The sequence below is a fragment of the Calliopsis andreniformis genome, unplaced genomic scaffold, assembly GCF_051401765.1.
Source record: "Calliopsis andreniformis isolate RMS-2024a unplaced genomic scaffold, iyCalAndr_principal scaffold0041, whole genome shotgun sequence".
In the NCBI taxonomy this organism is placed as follows: domain Eukaryota; kingdom Metazoa; phylum Arthropoda; class Insecta; order Hymenoptera; family Andrenidae; genus Calliopsis; species Calliopsis andreniformis.
In genome coordinates, this window is record NW_027480450.1 from 337,059 (window position 1) to 356,683 (window position 19,625).

The following is a 19,625-nucleotide window of genomic DNA, read 5'->3' on the forward strand; positions in this document are numbered from 1 at the left end:
CAACCCTCAACCATCAATCCTCAATACTCAACCATCAATCCTCAATTCTCAATACTCAATAGAATAACCTGAAGTCTCATGGTTCAATACTCAATCCACAATATACAATAATGAAATCTCAATCCTCAAACATCAATCCTCAATTCTCAATCCTCAATACTCAACCATCAATCCTCAATTCTCAATACTCAATAGAATATCCTGAATTCGCATGTTTCAATTCTCAAACCCCAATCATCAACCCTCACCCCTCATCCTCCATCCTCGATCCTCAATCCTCAATCCTCAATCTTCAATCCTCAATACTCAATCTTCTATCTTCAATACTCAATCCTCAATCCTCAATCTTCAATCCTAAATACTGAATCTTCAATCCTCTGTCCTCAACTCTCAATCCTCAATCCTGCATCTTCAATCCTCAGACCCAAATCCTCAATCTTCAATCCTCAATCCTCAATCCTCAATCCTCAATCCTCAATCCCCAATCCTCAATCTTCAATCCTCAATACCCAATCTTCTATCCTCAATCCTCAATCCTCAATCCTCATTCCTCAATCCTCAATCATCAATCCTCAACCTTCAATACTCAATCCTTAATCCTCAATTCTCAATCCTCAATACTCAACCATCAATCCTCAATTTTCAATACTCAATAGAATATCCTGAATTCGCAGGTTTCAATACTCAAACCTCAATCCTCAATCCTCACCACTCATCGTCCATCCTCGATCCTCAATCCTCAATCCTCAATTTTCAGTCCTCAATCCCCAATCCTCAATCTTCAATCCTCAATACTCAATCTTCAATCCTCAACCGTCAGTCCTCGTCCTCAACCCTCAACCCTCAATACTCAGTCATCAATACTCAATCTTCAATCCTCAATCCTCAATCCTCAAGCCTCAACCGTCAATCCTCAATCCTCAATCCTCAATCCTCAATCCTCAATCCTCAATCTTCAATTCTCGATACTCAATCTTCAATCCTCAATCCTCAGTCCTCAAACCTCAATTCTGAATCCTCAATCCTGAATCCTCAATCTTCAGCCCTCAGTCCTCAACAATCAGTTGTCAATCCTCAATCCTCAATAGAATATCCTCAATTCACAGTTTTCAATACTAAATACTCAATCTGCAATCTTCAAATCTCTATCCACACACATCAATTCTCGTCACTCAACCCTCAACACTCAGTCCCCAACCCTCAATCTTCAATCCTCAATCCTCAATCCGCAATCCTCAATCCTCAATACTCAATCTTCAATCCTCAGACCTCAAACATCAATACTCAACCCTCAGTCCTCGTACTCAATCCACAACACTCAATCCTCAATACTCAATCTTCAATCCTCAATCCTCAATCTTCAATCCTCAATCCTCAATCCTCAATCCTCAACCCTCATTCTTCAATCCTCAATACCCAATCCTCAATCTTCAATCCTCAATCCTCAATCCTCAATTCTCAATCCTCAATCCTCAGTCCTCAGTCCTCAATCCTCAATCCTCAATCGTCAGCCCTCATCCTCAATCCTCAATCCTCAATCGTCAATACTCAATCTTCAATCCTCAGTACTCAATGTTCAACCCTCAATCCTCGGTCCTCAAACCTCAATTTTGAATCCACAATCCTGTATCATCAATCTTCATCCCTCAGATCTCAACAATCAGTTGTCAATCCTCAATGCTCAATAGAAAATCCTCAATTCACAGTTTTCAATACTCAATACTCAATCTGCAATCTTCAAATCTCTATGCGCAAACATCAATTCTAATCACTCAACCCTCAACACTCAGTCCCCAATCCTCAATCTTCAATCCTCAATTCTCAATCTTCAATCCTCAATCCTCAATCCTCAATCCTCAATCCTCAATCCTCAATACTCAGTACTCAGTCCTCAAACCTCAATCCTCAGCCCTCAGACCTCATCCTCAATCCTCAATCCTCAATCCTCAATCCTCAATATTCAATCCTCTATACTCAATCTTCAATCCTGAATCCTCAGTACTCAAACCTCAATTCTGAATCCTCAATACTAAATCTTCAACCCTCAATCCTCAGTGCTCAATACTCAAACATCAATATTCAATTCTCAATACTCAATAGAATATCCTGAGTTCTCCGGCTTCAATACTCATACCTTAATCCTCAACCCTCAGCCCACATTCTCAATCCTCAATCCTCAGTCGTCGATCCTCAATATTCAATCCTCAATACTCAATCCTCAATCCTCAATCCTCAGTCATCAATCCTCAATCTTCAATACTCAATCGTCAATCCTCAATCCTGAATCCTCAACCTTCAGCCCTCAGTCCTCAACAATCAGTTGTAAATCCTCAATCCTCAATAGAATATTCTCAATTCACAGTTTTCAATACTCAATAGCCAATCTGCTATCTTCAAATCTCTATCCGCAAACATCAATTCTCATCACTCAGCCCTCAACACTCAGTCCTCAATGTTCAATCCTCAATCCTCAATTCTCAATTTTCAATCCAAGATACTGAATCTTCAATCCTCAATCCTCAATCCTCAATTCTCAATCCTCAACCCTGAATCTTCAATCCTCAATCCCAAATCCTCAATCTTCAATCCTCATTACTCATTCCTCAATCCTCAATCCCCAATCCTCAATCTTCAATCCTCAATACTCAACCTTCGATCCTCAATCCTCAATCCTCAATCCTCATTCCTCAATTCTCAATCATCAATCCTCAGTCTTCAATACTAAATCCTCAATCCTCAATTCTCAATCCTCAATTCTCAACCATCGATCCTCAATTCTCAATACTCAATAGAATATCCTGAATTCGCAGGATTCAATACTCAGACCTCAATCCTCAACCCTCAGCCCTCATCCTCTATCCTCGATCCTCAATCCTCAGTCATCAATCCTGAATCCTCAGTACTCAATCTTCAACCTTCAATCCTCATTCCTCAATCCTCAATCCTCAATCCTCAATCCTCAGTCATCAATCCTCAATATTCAATAATCAATCGTCAATCCGCAGTCCTCAATCCTCAATCCTCAATCCTCGTTCCTCAAACCTCATTCCTCAAACCTCAGTCCTCATCCTCAGTTCACAATTCTCAATCCTCAATCCTCAATCCTCAACCTTCAATCCTCAATAGTCAATCTCCAATCCTAGAGCCTCAATCCCCAATCCTCAATCCTTAATCCTCAATATTCAACCCTCAATCCCCAGTCCACAATCTTCAATCCACAATGCTCAATCCAAAATCCTCAATCCTCAGTCCTCAATCCTCAATCCACAATCCTCAAACCTCAATCCTCAACCGTCAGCCCTCGTCCTCAGTCCTCAACCCTCAATACTCAACCATCAATACTCAATCTTCAACCTCAATCCTCAATCCTCAGTCCTCAATCCTCAATCCTCAATATTCAAAACACAACCCTCAACCATTGATCCTCAATACTCAACCATCAATCCTCAATTCTCAATACTCAATAGAACATCCTGAAATCTAATGGTTCAATACTCTATCCACAATATACAATAATCAAATCTCAATCCTCAAACGTCAATTCTCAACACTCAATCCTCAACACTCAGTCCTCTCTCTTGAATCCTCCATCCTCAATCCTCAATCCTCAACCGTCAATCTTCAATCCTCAATCCTCAACCCTCAATCCTCAGTCCTCAAACCTCAAACCCGAATCCTCAAACCTGAATCCTCTGTCTGCAGACCTCAGTCCTCAACAATCAATCGTAAATCCTCAGTCCTCAATAGAATATCCTCAATTCTCTGTTTTCAATACTCAATCCCCAATCTTCAATCTTCAAATCTCAATACACAAACATCAATTCTCATCAATCAACCCTCAACACTCAGTCCTCAATCTTCGATCCTCAATCCTCAATACTCAATCTTCAATCCTCAATACTGAATCTTCAATCCTCAGTCCCAAATCCTCAATCTTCAATCCTCAATCCTCAATCCTCAATCCTCAATCCCCAATCCTCAACCTTCAATCCTCAATACCCAATCTTCAATCCTCAATCCTCAATCCTCAATCCTCATTCCTCAATCCTCAATCATCAATACTCAACCTTCAATACTCAATTCTCAATTCTCGATCCTCAACCCTCAGTCCTCAGTCCTCAAACCTCAGTCCTCAGCCCTCAGCCCTCGTCCTCAATCCTCAATCCTCAATCATCAATCCTCAATCTTTAATCCTTAATACTCAATCTTCAATCCTCAATCCTCAGTCCTCAAACCTCAATTCTGAACCCTCAATCCTGAATCCTCAATCTTCAGACCGCAGTCCTCAACAATCTGTAGTCAATCCTCAATCCTCAGTAGAATATCCTCAATTCACAGTTTTCAATACTCAATACTCAACCTGCAATCTTCAAATCTATATCCACAAACATCAATTCTCATCACTCAACCCTCAACACTCAGTCCCCAATCCTCAGCCTTCAACCCTCAATCCTCAATCCTCAATCCTCAACCCTCAGCCCTGATCCTCAATCCTCAATTCTCAATCCTCAATCCTCAATCCTCAATCCCCAATCTTCAATTCTCGATACTCAATCTTCAATCCTCAATCCTCAGTCCTCAAACCTCAATTCTGAATCCTCAATCCTGAATCCTCAGTCTTCAGCCCTCAGTCCTCAACAATCAGTTGTCAATCCTCAATCCTCAATAGAATATTCTCAATTCAGAGTTTTCGATTCTCAATACTCAATCAGCTATCTTCAAATCTCTATCCACAATCATCAATTCTCATCACTCAGCCCTCAACACTCAGTCCTCAATGTTCAATACTCAATCCTCAATGCTCAATCCCCAATCCTCATTCTTCAATCCTCAATACCCAATCTTAAATCTTCAATCCTCAATCCTCAGTCCTGAATTCTCAATCCTCAATCCTCAATCCTCAGACCTCAAACATCAATACTCAAACCTCAGTCCTCGTCCTCAATCTACAACCCTCAATCCTTAATCCTCAATCTTCAATCATCAATATTCAATCTTCAATCCTCAATCCTCAATCCTCAGTCCTCAATCCTCAGTCCTGAAACCTCAATCCTGAATCCTCAATCCTGAATCCTCAATCTTCAGCACTCAGTCCTCAACAATCAGTTGTCAATCCTCAATTCTCAATAGAATATCCTCTATTCACAGTTTTCAATACTCAATACTCAACCTGCAATCTTCAATTCTCTGTCCTCAAACATCAATTCTCATCTCTCAACCCTCAACACTCAGTCCCCAATCCTCAATCTTCAATCCTCAGTACTCAATGTTCAGTCCTCAATCCTCGGTCCTCAAACCTCAATTTTGAATCCACAATCCTGTATCCTCAATCTTCATCCCTCAGATCTCAACAATCAGTTGTCAATCCTCAATGCTCAATAGAAAATCCTCAATTCACAGTTTTCAATACTCAATACTCAATCTGCAATATTCAAATCTCTATGCGCAAACATCAATTCTAATCACTCAACCCTCAAGACTCAGTCCCCAATCCTCAATCTTCAATCCTCAATTCTCAATCTTCAGTCCTCAATCCTCAATCCTCAATCCTCAATCCTCAATCCTCAGTACTCAGTCCTCAAACCTCAATCCTCAGCCCTCAGACCTCATCCTCAATCCTCAATCCTCAATCCTCAATCCTCAATATTCAATCCTCTATACTCAATCTTCAATACTGAATCCTCAGTACTCAAACCTCAATTCTGAATCCTCAATACTAAATCTTCAACCCTCAATCCTCAGTGCTCAATACTCAAACATCAATACTCAATTCTCAATACTCAATAGAATATCCTGAGTTCTCCGGCTTCAATACTCATACCTTAATCCTCAACCCTCAGCCCTCATTCTCAATCCTCAATCCTCAGTCGTCGATCCTCAATATTCAATCCTCAATACTCAATCCTCAATCCTCAATCCTCAGTCATCAATCCTCAATCTTCAATACTCAATCGTCAATCCTCAATCCTGAATCCTCAACATTCAGCCCTCAGTCCTCAACAATCAGTTGTCAATCCTCAATCCTCAATAGAATATTCTCAATTCACAGTTTTCAATGCTCAATACTCAATCTGCAATCTTCAAATCTCTATCCACAAACATCAATCCTCATCACTCAACCCTCAACACTCAGTCCCAAATCCTCAACTTTCAATACTCAATACTCAATCCTCAATCCTCAATCCTCAATCTTCAATCCTCAATACTAAACCTTCAATCCTCAATCCTCAATTCTCAATCCTCAATCCTCAATCCTCAATCGTCAATCTTCAATCCTGAATACTCAGGCTTCAATCCTCAATTCTCAATCCTCAATCCTCAACCCGCATTCTTCAATCCTCAATACCCAATCCTCAATCTTCAATCCTCAATCCTCAATTCTCAATCCTCAATCCTCAGTGCGCAGTCCTCAACCCTCAATTCTCAATCTTCAATCCTCAATACTGAATCTTCAATCCTCAATCCTCAATCCTCAATCCTCAATCCAGAATCTTCAATCCTCAGTACCCAATCCTCAATCTTCAATCCTCAATCCTCAATCCTCAATCCTCAAACCTCAACCCTCAACCGTCAGTCCTCGTCCCCAATCCTCAACCCTCAATACTCAATCATCAATACTCAATTTTCAATCCTCAAACCCCAATCCTCAATCCTAAATCCTCAATTCTCAATATTCAACACACAACCCTCAACCATCAATCCTCAATACTCAATACTCAATGGAATATCCTGAATTCTCATGGTTCAATACTGAATCCACAATATTCAATAATCAAATCTCAATCCTCAGTACCCAATACTCAACCTTCAATCCTGAATCCTCAATCCTCAATCCCCAAACCTCAATCCTCAATCTTCAATCCTCAATACTCAACCTTCAATCCTCAATCCTCAATCCTCAATCCTCAATCCTCAGTACTCAATGTTCAGTCCTCAATCCTCGGTCCTCAAACCTCAATTTTGAATCCACAATCCTGTATCCTCAATCTTCATCCCTCAGATCTCAACAATCAGTTGTCAATCCTCAATGCTCAATAGAAAATCCTCAATTCACAGTTTTCAATACTCAATACTCAATCTGCAATATTCAAATCTCTATGCGCAAACATCAATTCTAATCACTCAACCCTCAAGACTCAGTCCCCAATCCTCAATCTTCAATCCTCAATTCTCAATCTTCAGTCCTCAATCCTCAATCCTCAATCCTCAATCCTCAATCCTCAGTACTCAGTCCTCAAACCTCAATCCTCAGCCCTCAGACCTCATCCTCAATCCTCAATCCTCAATCCTCAATCCTCAATATTCAATCCTCTATACTCAATCTTCAATACTGAATCCTCAGTACTCAAACCTCAATTCTGAATCCTCAATACTAAATCTTCAACCCTCAATCCTCAGTGCTCAATACTCAAACATCAATACTCAATTCTCAATACTCAATAGAATATCCTGAGTTCTCCGGCTTCAATACTCATACCTTAATCCTCAACCCTCAGCCCTCATTCTCAATCCTCAATCCTCAGTCGTCGATCCTCAATATTCAATCCTCAATACTCAATCCTCAATCCTCAATCCTCAGTCATCAATCCTCAATCTTCAATACTCAATCGTCAATCCTCAATCCTGAATCCTCAACATTCAGCCCTCAGTCCTCAACAATCAGTTGTCAATCCTCAATCCTCAATAGAATATTCTCAATTCACAGTTTTCAATGCTCAATACTCAATCTGCAATCTTCAAATCTCTATCCACAAACATCAATCCTCATCACTCAACCCTCAACACTCAGTCCCAAATCCTCAACTTTCAATACTCAATACTCAATCCTCAATCCTCAATCCTCAATCTTCAATCCTCAATACTAAACCTTCAATCCTCAATCCTCAATTCTCAATCCTCAATCCTCAATCCTCAATCGTCAATCTTCAATCCTGAATACTCAGGCTTCAATCCTCAATTCTCAATCCTCAATCCTCAACCCGCATTCTTCAATCCTCAATACCCAATCCTCAATCTTCAATCCTCAATCCTCAATTCTCAATCCTCAATCCTCAGTGCGCAGTCCTCAACCCTCAATTCTCAATCTTCAATCCTCAATACTGAATCTTCAATCCTCAATCCTCAATCCTCAATCCTCAATCCAGAATCTTCAATCCTCAGTACCCAATCCTCAATCTTCAATCCTCAATCCTCAATCCTCAATCCTCAAACCTCAACCCTCAACCGTCAGTCCTCGTCCCCAATCCTCAACCCTCAATACTCAATCATCAATACTCAATTTTCAATCCTCAAACCCCAATCCTCAATCCTAAATCCTCAATTCTCAATATTCAACACACAACCCTCAACCATCAACCCTCAATACTCAATACTCAATGGAATATCCTGAATTCTCATGGTTCAATACTGAATCCACAATATTCAATAATCAAATCTCAATCCTCAGTACCCAATACTCAACCTTCAATCCTGAATCCTCAATCCTCAATCCCCAAACCTCAATCCTCAATCTTCAATCCTCAATACTCAACCTTCAATCCTCAATCCTCAATCCTCAATCCTCAATCCTCAATCCTCTATCCTCAACCTTCAACCCTCAATACTCAATCCTCAATCCTCAATCCTCAATCCTCAATCCTAAATTCTCAATCCTCTATCCTCCATTCTCAGACCTCAAACATCAATACTCAACCCTTAGTCCTCTTCCTCAAACCACAACCCTCAATCCTCAATCCTCAATCTTCTATCATCAATATTCAATCTTCAATCCTCAATCCTCAATCCTCTGTCCTCAAACCTCAATCCTGAATCCACAATACAGAATCCTCAATCTTCAGCACTCAGTCCTCAACAATCAGTTGTCAATCCTCAATCCTCTATAGAATATCATCAATTCACAGTTTTCAATACTCAATACACAATTTGCAATTTTCAAATCTCTATCCACAAACATCAATTCTCATCACTCAACCCTCAACACTTAGTCCCCAATCCTCAATATTCAATCCTCAATCCACAGTACTCAATCCACTATCCTCAACCTTCAACCCTCAATACTCAATCTTCAATCCTCAATCCCCAATCCTCAATCCTCAATCCTCAATCCTCGATCGTCAATCTTCAATCCTCAATACTCAATCTTCAATCCTCAATCCTCAATCCTCAATCCTCAATCCTCATTCTTCAATCCTCAATACCCAATCCTCAATCTTCAATCCTCAATCCTCAACCCTCAATTCTCAATCCTCAACCCTCAGTCCTCAGTCCTTAAACCTCAATCCTCAAACCTCAATCCTCAATCCTCAATCTTCAATCCTCAATACTCAATCTTCAATCCTCAATCCTCAGTCCTCAATCCTCAATCTTCAATCCTCAGTCCCCAATCCTCAATCTTCAATCCTGAATCCTCAATCCTCAATCCTCAAACCACAATCCTCAATCTTCAATCCTCAATACTCAACCTTCAATCCTCAATCCTCAATCCTCAATCATTAGTCCCCAATCCTCAATCTTCAATCCTGAATCCTCAATCCTCAATCCTCAATCCTCAATCCTCAATCCTCAATGCTCAATCTTCAATCCTCAATCCTCAATCCTCAATCCTCAATCCCCTATCCTCAATCCTCAATCCTCAATGTTCAATCCTCAATATCCAATCCTCAATCTTCAATCCACAATCCTCAGTCCTCAAACCTCAATCCTGTATCCTCAATCCTGAATCCTCAATCTTCAGCCCAGAGTACTCAACAATCAGTTGTCAATCCTCAGTCCTCAACAGAATATCCTCAATTCACAGTTTTCAATACTCAAAGCTCAATCTGCAATCTTCAAATCTCTATCCACAAAGATCAATTATCATCACTCAACCCTCAGCACTCAGTCCCCAATCCTCAATCTTCAATCCTCAATCCTCAATCGTGAATCGTCAATCTTCAATCTTCAGTCCTCAATCCTCAATCTTCAATCCTCAGTCCCCAATCCTCAATCTTCAATCCTGAATCCTCAATCATCAATCCTCAATCCTCAATCCACAATCTTCAATTCTCAATACTCAATCTTCAATCCTCAATCCTCAATCCTCAATCCACAATCCTCAATCCTCAATCCTCAATATTCAATCCTCAGTACTCAATCTTCAATCCTCAATCCTGAGTCCTCAAACCTCAATACTGAATCCTCAATCCTGAATCCTCAATCTTCAGCCCTAAGTCCTCAACAATCAGAAGTCAATCCTCAATCCTCAATAGAATATCCTCAATTCACAGTTTTCAATACTCAATACTCAATTTGCAATCCTCAAATCTCTATCCACAAACATCAATTCTCATCACTCAACACTCAAGACTCAGTCCCCAATCCTCAACGTTCAATCCTCAATCCTCAATCCTCAATCCTCAATCCTCAACCCTCAACCCTCAGCCCTGATCCTCAATCCTCAATCCTCAATCCTCAATCCTCAATCCTCAATCCTCAATCTTCAATTCTCGATACTCAATCTTCAATCCTCAATCCTCAGTCCTCAAACCTCAATTCTGAATCCTCAATCCTGAATCCTCAATCTTCAGCCCTCAGTCCTCAACAATCAGTTGTCAATCCTCAATCCTCAATAGAATATCCTCAATTCACAGTTTTCAATACTAAATACTCAATCTGCAATCTTCAAATCTCTATCCACACACATCAATTCTCGTCACTCAACCCTCAACACTCAGTCCCCAACCCTCAATCTTCAATCCTCAATCCTCAATCCGCAATCCTCAATCCTCAATACTCAATCTTCAATCCTCAGACCTCAAACATCAATACTCAACCCTCAGTCCTCGTACTCAATCCACAACACTCAATCCTCAATACTCAATCTTCAATCCTCAATCCTCAATCTTCAATCCTCAATCCTCAATCCTCAATCCTCAACCCTCATTCTTCAATCCTCAATACCCAATCCTCAATCTTCAATCCTCAATCCTCAATCCTCAATTCTCAATCCTCAATCCTCAGTCCTCAGTCCTCAATCCTCAATCCTCAATCGTCAGCCCTCATCCTCAATCCTCAATCCTCAATCGTCAATCCTCAATCTTCAATCCTCAGTACTCAATGTTCAATCCTCAATCCTCGGTCCTCAAACCTCAATTTTGAATCCACAATCCTGTATCCTCAATCTTCATCCCTCAGATCTCAACAATCAGTTGTCAATCCTCAATGCTCAATAGAAAATCCTCAATTCACAGTTTTCAATACTCAATACTCAATCTGCAATCTTCAAATCTCTATGCGCAAACATCAATTCTAATCACTCAACCCTCAACACACAGTCCCCAATCCTCAATCTTCAATCCTCAATTCTCAATCTTCAATCCTCAATCCTCAATCCTCAATCCTCAATCCTCAATCCTCAATACTCAGTACTCAGTCCTCAAACCTCAATCCTCAGCCCTCAGACCTCATCCTCAATCCTCAATCCTCAATCCTCAATCCTCAATATTCAATCCTCTATACTCAATCTTCAATCCTGAATCCTCAGTACTCAAACCTCAATTCTGAATCCTCAATACTAAGTCTTCAACCCTCAATCCTCAGTGCTCAATACTCAAACATCAATACTCAATTCTCAATACTCAATAGAATATCCTGAGTTCTCCGGCTTCAGTACTCATACCTTAATCCTCAACCCTCAGCCCACATTCTCAATCCTCAATCCTCAGTCGTCGATCCTCAATATTCAATCCTCAATACTCAATCCTCAATCCTCAATCCTCAGTCATCAACCCTCAATCTTCAATCCTCAATCCCCAATCCTCAATCCTCAATCCTCAATCCTCGATCGTCAATCTTCAATCCTCAATACTCAATCTTCAATCCTCAATCCTCAATCCTCAATCCTCAATCCTCATTCTTCAATCCTCAATACCCAATCCTCAATCTTCAATCCTCAATCCTCAACCCTCAATTCTCAATCCTCAACCCTCAGTCCTCAGTCCTTAAACCTCAATCCTCAAACCTCAATCCTCAATCCTCAATCTTCAATCCTGAATCCTCAATCCTCAATCCTCAAACCACAATCCTCAATCTTCAATCCTCAATACTCAACCTTCAATCCTCAATCCTCAATCCTCAATCCTCAGTCCCCAATCCTCAATCTTCAATCCTGAATCCTCAATCCTCAATCCTCAATCCTCAATCCTCAATCCTCAATCCTCAATGCTCAATCTTCAATCATCAATCCTCAATCCTCAATCCTCAATCCCCTATCCTCAATCCTCAATCCTCAATGTTCAATCCTCAATATCCAATCCTCAATCTTCAATCCACAATCCTCAGTCCTCAAACCTCAATCCTGAATCCTCAATCCTGAATCCTCAATCTTCAGCCCAGAGTACTCAACAATCAGTTGTCAATCCTCAGTCCTCAACAGAATATCCTCAATTCACAGTTTTCAATACTCAAAGCTCAATCTGCAATCTTCAAATCTCTATCCACAAAGATCAATTATCATCACTCAACCCTCAGCATTCAGTCCCCAATCCTCAATCTTCAATCCTCAATCCTCAATCCTGAATCGTCAATCTTCAATCTTCAGTCCTCAATCCTCAATCTTCAATCCTCAGTCCCCAATCCTCAATCTTCAATCCTGAATCCTCAATCATCAATCCTCAATCCTCAATCCACAATCTTCAATTCTCAATACTCAATCTTCAATCCTCAATCCTCAATCCTCAATCCTCAATCCTCAATCCTCAATCCTCAATATTCAGTCCTCAGTACTCAATCTTCAATCCTCAATCCTGAGTCCTCAAACCTCAATACTGAATCCTCAATCCTGAATCCTCAATCTTCAGCCCTAAGTCCTCAACAATCAGAAGTCAATCCTCAATCCTCAATAGAATATCCTCAATTCACAGTTTTCAATACTCAATACTCAATTTGCAATCCTCAAATCTCTATCCACAAACATCAATTCTCATTACTCAACACTCAAGGCTCAGTCCCCAATCCTCAACGTTCAATCCTCAATCCTCAATCCTCAATCCTCAATCCTCAACCCTCAACCCTCAGCCCTGATCCTCAATCCTCAATCCTCAATCCTCAATCCTCAATCCTCAATCCTCAATCTTCAATTCTCGATACTCAATCTTCAATCCTCAATCCTCAGTCCTCAAACCTCAATTCTGAATCCTCAATCCTGAATCCTCAATCTTCAGCCCTCAGTCCTCAACAATCAGTTGTCAATCCTCAATCCTCAATAGAATATCCTCAATTCACAGTTTTCAATACTAAATACTCAATCTGCAATCTTCAAATCTCTATCCACACACATCAATTCTCGTCACTCAACCCTCAACACTCAGTCCCCAACCCTCAATCTTCAATCCTCAATCCTCAATCCGCAATCCTCAATCCTCAATACTCAATCTTCAATCCTCAGACCTCAAACATCAATACTCAACCCTCAGTCCTCGTACTCAATCCACAACACTCAATCCTCAATACTCAATCTTCAATCCTCAATCCTCAATCTTCAATCCTCAATCCTCAATCCTCAATCCTCAGCCCTCATCCTCAATCCTCAATCCTCAATCGTCAATCCTCAATCTTCAATCCTCAGTACTCAATGTTCAATCCTCAATCCTCGGTCCTCAAACCTCAATTTTGAATCCACAATCCTGTATCCTCAATCTTCATCCCTCAGATCTCAACAGTCAGTTGTCAATCCTCAATGCTCAATAGAAAATCCTCAATTCACAGTTTTCAATACTCAATACTCAATCTGCAATCTTCAAATCTCTATGCGCAAACATCAATTCTAATCACTCAACCCTCAACACTCAGTCCCCAATCCTCAATCTTCAATCCTCAATTCTCAATCTTCATTCCTCAATCCTCAATCCTCAATCCTCAATCCTCAATCCTCAATACTCAGTACTCAGTCCTCAAACCTCAATCCTCAGCCCTCAGACCTCATCCTCAATCCTCAATCCTCAATCCTCAATCCTCAATATTCAATCCTCTATACTCAATCTTCAATCCTGAATCCTCAGTACTCAAACCTCAATTCTGAATCCTCAATACTAAATCTTCAACCCTCAATCCTCAGTGCTCAATACTCAAACATCAATATTCAATTCTCAATACTCAATAGAATATCCTGAGTTCTCCGGCTTCAATACTCATACCTTAATCCTCAACCCTCAGCCCACATTCTCAATCCTCAATCCTCAGTCGTCGATCCTCAATATTCAATCCTCAATACTCAATCCTCAATCCTCAATCCTCAGTCATCAATCCTCAATCTTCAATACTCAATCGTCAATCCTCAATCCTGAATCCTCAACCTTCAGCCCTCAGTCCTCAACAATCAGTTGTCAATCCTCAATCCTCAATAGAATATTCTCAATTCACAGTTTTCAATACTCAATAGCCAATCTGCTATCTTCAAATCTCTATCCGCAAACATCAATTCTCATCACTCAGCCCTCAACACTCAGTCCTCAATGTTCAATCCTCAATCCTCAATTCTCAATTTTCAATCCAAGATACTGAATCTTCAATCCTCAATCCTCAATCCTCAATTCTCAATCCTCAACCCTGAATCTTCAATCCTCAATCCCAAATCCTCAATCTTCAATCCTCATTACTCATTCCTCAATCCTCAATCCCCAATCCTCAATCTTCAATCCTCAATACTCAACCTTCGATCCTCAATCCTCAATCCTCAATCCTCATTCCTCAATTCTCAATCATCAATCCTCAGTCTTCAATACTAAATCCTCAATCCTCAATTCTCAATCCTCAATTCTCAACCATCGATCCTCAATTCTCAATACTCAATAGAACATCCTGAATTCGCAGGATTCAATACTCAGACCTCAATCCTCAACCCTCAGCCCTCATCCTCTATCCTCGATCCTCAATCCTCAGTCATCAATCCTGAATCCTCAGTACTCAATCTTCAACCTTCAATCCTCATTCCTCAATCCTCAATCCTCAATCCTCAATCCTCAGTCATCAATCCTCAATATTCAATAATCAATCGTCAATCCGCAGTCCTCAATCCTCAATCCTCAATCCTCGTTCCTCAAACCTCATTCCTCAAACCTCAGTCCTCATCCTCAGTTCACAATTCTCAATCCTCAATCCTCAATCCTCAACCTTCAATCCTCAATAGTCAATCTCCAATCCTAGAGCCTCAATCCCCAATCCTCAATCCTTAATCCTCAATATTCAACCCTCAATCCCCAGTCCACAATCTTCAATCCACAATGCTCAATCCATAATCCTCAATCCTCGGTCCTCAATCCTCAATCCACAATCCTCAAACCTCAATCCTCAACCGTCAGCCCTCGTCCTCAGTCCTCAACCCTCAATACTCAACCATCAATACTCAATCTTCAACCTCAATCCTCAATCCTCAGTCCTCAATCCTCAATCCTCAATATTCAACACACAACCCTCAACCATTGATCCTCAATACTCAACCATCAATCCTCAATTCTCAATACTCAATAGAACATCCTGAAATCTAATGGTTCAATACTCTATCCACAATATACAATAATCAAATCTCAATCCTCAAACGTCAATTCTCAACACTCAATCCTCAACACTCAGTCCTCTCTCTTGAATCCTCCATCCTCAATCCTCAATCCTCAACCGTCAATCTTCAATCCTCAATCCTCAACCCTCAATCCTCAGTCCTCAAACCTCAAACCCGAATCCTCAAACCTGAATCCTCTGTCTGCAGACCTCAGTCCTCAACAATCAATCGTAAATCCTCAGTCCTCAATAGAATATCCTCAATTCTCTGTTTTCAATACTCAATCCCCAATCTTCAATCTTCAAATCTCAATACACAAACATCAATTCTCATCAATCAACCCTCAACACTCAGTCCTCAATCTTCGATCCTCAATCCTCAATACTCAATATTCAATCCTCAATACTGAATCTTCAATCCTCAGTCCCAAATCCTCAATCTTCAATCCTCAATCCTCAATCCTCAATCCTCAAACCCCAATCCTCAACCTTCAATCCTCAATACCCAATCTTCAATCCTCAATCCTCAATCCTCAATCCTCATTCCTCAATCCTCAATCATCAATACTCAATCTTCAATACTCAATTCTCAATTCTCGATCCTCAACCCTCAGTCCTCAGTCCTCAAACCTCAGTCCTCAGCCCTCAGCCCTCGTCCTCAATCCTCAATCCTCAATCATCAATCCTCAATCTTCAATCCTTAATACTCAATCTTCAATCCTCAATCCTCAGTCCTCAAACCTCAATTCTGAACCCTCAATCCTGAATCCTCAATCTTCAGACCGCAGTCCTCAACAATCTGTAGTCAATCCTCAATCCTCAGTAGAATATCCTCAATTCACAGTTTTCAATACTCAATACTCAACCTGCAATCTTCAAATCTATATCCACAAACATCAATTCTCATCACTCAACCCTCAACACTCAGTCCCCAATCCTCAGCCTTCAACCCTCAATCCTCAATCCTCAATCCTCAACCCTCAGCCCTGATCCTCAATCCTCAATTCTCAATCCTCAATCCCCAATCTTCAATTCTCGATACTCAATCATCAATCCTCAATCCTCAGTCCTCAAACCTCAATTCTGAATCCTCAATCCTGAATCCTCAATCTTCAGCCCTCAGTCCTCAACAATCAGTTGTCAATCCTCAATCCTCAATAGAATATTCTCAATTCAGAGTTTTCGATTCTCAATACTCAATCAGCTATCTTCAAATCTCTATCCACAATCATCAATTCTCATCACTCAGCCCTCAACACTCAGTCCTCAATGTTCAATACTCAATCCTCAATTCTCAATCTTCAATCCAAAATACTGAATCTTCAATCCTCAATCCTCAATCCTCAATTCTCAATCCTCAATCCTGAATCTTCAATCCTCAGTCCCAAATCCTCAGTCTTCAATCCTGAATCCTCAATCCTCAATCCTCAATGCTCAATCCCCAATCCTCATTCTTCAATCCTCAATACCCAATCTTAAATCTTCAATCCTCAATCCTCAGTCCTGAATTCTCAATCCTCAATCCTCAATCCTCAGACCTCAAACATCAATACTCAAACCTCAGTCCTCGTCCTCAATCTACAACCCTCAATCCGCAATCCTCAATCTTCAATCATCAATATTCAATCTTCAATCCTCAATCCTCAATCCTCAGTCCTCAATCCTCAGTCCTGAAACCTCAATCCTGAATCCTCAATCCTGAATCCTCAATCTTCAGCACTCAGTCCTCAACAATCAGTTGTCAATCCTCAATCCTCAATAGAATATCCTCTATTCACAGTTTTCAATACTCAATACTCAACCTGCAATCTTCAATTCTCTGTCCTCAAACATCAATTCTCATCTCTCAACCCTCAACACTCAGTCCCCAATGCTCAATCTTCAATCCTCAGTACTCAATGTTCAGTCCTCAATCCTCGGTCCTCAAACCTCAATTTTGAATCCACAATCCTGTATCCTCAATCTTCTTCCCTCAGATCTCAACAATCAGTTGTCAATCCTCAATGTTCAATAGAAAATCCTCAATTCACAGTTTTCAATACTCAATACTCAATCTGCAATCTTCAAATCTCTATGCGCAAACATCAATTCTAATCACTCAACCCTCAAGACTCAGTCCCCAATCCTCAATCTTCAATCCTCAATTCTCAATCTTCAGTCCTCAATCCTCAATCCTCAATCCTCAATCCTCAATCCTCAGTACTCAGTCCTCAAACCTCAATCCTCAGACCTCAGACCTCATCCTCAATCCTCAATCCTCAATCCTCAATCCTCAATATTCAATCCTCTATACTCAATCTTCAATCCTGAATCCTCAGTACTCAAACCTCAATTCTGAATCCTCAATACTAAATCTTCAACCCTCAATCCTCAGTGCTCAATACTCAAACATCAATACTCAATTCTCAATACTCAATAGAATATCCTGAGTTCTCCGGCTTCAATACTCATACCTTAATCCTCAACCCTCAGCCCTCATTCTCAATCCTCAATCCTCAGTCGTCGATCCTCAATATTCAATCCTCAATACTCAATCCTCAAGCCTCAATCCTCAGTCATCAATCCTCAATCGTGAATCCTCAGACCTCAATCCTCATCCTTCAATCCTCAATCCTCAATCCTCAGTCCTCAATCCTCAGTCTTCGAACCTCAATCCTGAATCCTCAATCCTGAATCCTCAATCTCCAGCCCTCAGTCCTCAACAATCAGTTGTCAATCCTCAATCCTCAATAGGATATCCTCAATTCACAGCTTTCAATACTCAATACTCAATCTGCAATCTTCAAATCTCTATCCACAAACATCAATTCTCATCACTCAACCCTCAACAGTCAGTCTCCAATCCTCAATCTTCAATCCTCAACCCTCAATCCTCAATCCTCAACCCTCAGCCCTCATCCACAATCCTCAGTCCTCAATCCTCAATCCTCAATCCTCAATCTTCAATCCTCAGTCCTCAAACCTCAATTCTGAATCCTCAATACTCAATCTTCAATCATCAATATTCAATCTTCAATCCTCAAACCTCAATCCTCAGTCCTCAATCCTCAGTCCTCAAACATCAATCCTGAATCCTCAATCCTGAATTCTCAATCTTCAGCCCTCAGTCCTCTACAATCAGTTGTCAATCCTCAATCCTCAATAGAATATCCACAATTCACAGCTTTCAATACTCAAAACTCAATCTGCAATCTTCAAATCTCTATCATCAAACATCTATTCTCATCACTCAACCCTCAACACTCAGTCCCCAATCCTCAATCTTCAATCCTCAATCCTCAATCCTGAATCCTCAATCCTCAATCTTCAATCCTCAATACTGAATCTTCAATCCTCAGTCCTCAATGCTCAATCCTCAATCCTCAATCCTCAGTGTTCAATCCGCAATACACAATCCTCAATGTTCAATCCTCAATTCTCAATCCTCAGTCCTCAGTCCTCAATCCTCAATCCTCAGTCCTCAAACCTCAATCCTGAATCCTCAATTCTGTATCCTCAATCTTCAGCCCTCAGTCCTCAACAATCAGCTGTCACTCCTCAATCCTCAATAGAGTATCATCAGTTCACAGATTTCAATACTTAATACTCAATCTGCAATCTTCAAATCTCTATCCACAAACATCAATTCTCATCACTCAGCCCTCAACACTCAGTCCCCAATCCTCAATCTTCAATCCTCATTCCTCAATCCACAATCCTCAATCCTCAATCCTCAATCTTCAATCCTCAATACTCAATCTTCAATCCTCAATCCTCAACCCTCAATCCTCAATCCTCAATCCTCAATCGTCAGTCTTCAATCCTCAATACTCAATCTTCAATCCTCAATCCTCAATCCTCAGTCTTCAATCCTCATTCTTCATTCCTCAATACCCAATCCTCAATCTTCAATCCTCAATCCTCAATTCTCAATTCTCGATCCTCAACCCTCAGTCCTCAGTCCTCAAAACTCAGTCCTCAGCCCTCAGGCCTCGTCCTCAATCCTCAATCCTCAATCATCAATCCACAATCTTCAATCCTCAATACACAATCTTCAATCCTCAATCCTCAGACCTCAAACCTCAATTCTGAATCCTCAATCCTGAATCCTCAAT